We start from the raw sequence: 2,285 nt of genomic DNA, 5'->3' as shown, positions 1-2,285 counted from the left end.
TTAGTTTTTGGTTTCTATTCCTTCTTTATTTTAATTATTATTTTGTAAAAAAATGTTAATTATAAACGTAACTTATTTCTTGTTAACTAAGATATATTATCAGACTTAACATATGATAGTTGCCCCTATCATCCATTAACTTACCTAGTTCTGCTCAATCCCTTAGCAAAATGTAAAATAGAATTAAGTTTTTTATTTTGATTTATGATTATGGTTTGTAAATATATCCAAATTACTAATTTGTATTTTTTTTTCTTTTGAGTTGGAAATATAAATTAAGGAAAAATACAAATATATGAGCTTAGGATTATGGTCTATAAATATATTCAAGTTATTTATTTGTAAATTTTTCCTTTTGTCTTTTTTTTCTTTGAGTTGAGGAGCATAGTTACCACATTAAATATTGTATAACCTGAATAGAGATAATTTAATTAAATGGAGAAAATTTTATGTAAAACAGTTCTAGTACTAATAAAAATCTTTCAATATAAACCCTAAATATTTTTACATGGTAGTCAACTTCTTCTAAGAGATTAAGATACGTGATTTCTTTTGTTTTTTTAACTTTAGAGCTTATTTCGTGTGAGCACATACCAAGACAAATATTATACCGATTTATTTGTATAGAAGGTCTGTACAATTGTCTTCAAATCCAAGGATGGGTTATAGGAAATACTCAAATTCATTCCAGGTTGACCATATGAAAGTTTGTCGTTCTTTTTTTTAAATAGATTTTGCTTATAGTTATCCATGTCAAGACCCGGTACTCCCCTCGAGCCCGTGACAACCGCTGCGATATCCCGATAGAGATTCATTACCCGGAATGCCTACCAGGACCTCGCAAGGCTTAATATCAGTATCTCATTTCCCTCGTGAGTAACCGTTGCCAAAAATCATGTTCTAAAAGATTTTAAGCTGTTTTCAACTCAAAACAAATAAAATAATAATTTTCGTCTCACAGGGGTATTTTAGTCATTTTCCCCTAAAAAGTTCAAAATCGGCTAAAATGTAATATACAAGTACAAAACACATAATTCATAATCAAAATGAGTTTTAAAGTCTAAAATCTTCATTTAAAACAAAATTTTGATTATTTGGATATAACAAGAAAATAAAAGAAATATTAAGTAAAATATTTTATTTTCTTATAAAACAATATTTTTAGAGTTATACGTAGATAATTTTTGTAAAACCCGACCCTATAAACACATGTCATGACATACATGCACTGAGTAGCATGTTATTACGCTAGGAAAGCTCCTAAGAATAGACGAAACCCGGTATTGTACCTAACGGTACACTTGAGTTGATTTAACCTCGAACTAGTTCAAATAGGAATCGTATGATGAAATTTAATATTTTACAGTCCAGGAATGACTAAAAATGATTGTTCGGAGTTCAAGGGTTCATTTGGGGAAAAATTAGAAATTTAGATATTTAGGGGCAAAATCGTCATTTTGCCACCTAAGATAATAATTTGATCATGGAGTGAAATTTTTTATCAAGATTAACTATTTGGAGTATAATTTAATGATAGGAAGTGAAAAATTTCAATTCCGACAATTTTCGGAACATAGGGGCAAAACGATAATTTTGTCATCGCGGAGTAAAAACCGTAATTTTCACCACCCAAAACTTGTCAAAATTATAGGATTTATTTATTTTTGATATGAATAACTATGGTATTTCAAGTGGTGAAAAATAGAAGTTTAATAGATGAAATTTTAAAAATTGGCCAATGGGAAAGTGACACATGACACTTTTTAATGATTTAATATCATTTTAATGAAAAGTCAGCCCATTTAAACCCCATATTAAGTGATGGCTGGCCATAAGGAGAGAAAAAGAGAGAAAATAGAGAGTAAAAGAAGAAAAGAGAAAAACCAAAGGAAAACTAGAAAATTCAAAGGGGAAATCGCATTTTTTGACCGTTTACGCGTCTAACGGTAAGATTTTTTGACTTTAGCTTGATTTCTACCTTTCTTATGCCTTTGTTTCCATTTAGCATGCTTGAGGAGAGAGATCAAAAATTGATATCAAGGGCTGGACGAAATTCAAGGGGGAGGAATTTGAAATTTTTATGTTTTGATTTTTAGTTAAATTGATAGTTTTAGTTAGTTAAATGTGTATAGAAATCAAATTGGGCAAGAAAGCATGAAATTTTCACAATACCCACCCTTGGCTGAATGTTCAATGATGTACAATGATGATGAACTGATTTTTATTCTAAGAGAAATGAAGAGAAAATGATGAAAAATGGTTAAATGTGATAGAAAAACAAAGTG

The sequence above is a fragment of the Theobroma cacao genome, chromosome 5, assembly GCF_000208745.1.
Source record: "Theobroma cacao cultivar B97-61/B2 chromosome 5, Criollo_cocoa_genome_V2, whole genome shotgun sequence".
NCBI classification, from domain to species: Eukaryota; Viridiplantae; Streptophyta; class Magnoliopsida; order Malvales; family Malvaceae; genus Theobroma; species Theobroma cacao.
Note: the sequence above shows the minus strand (reverse complement) of the source record.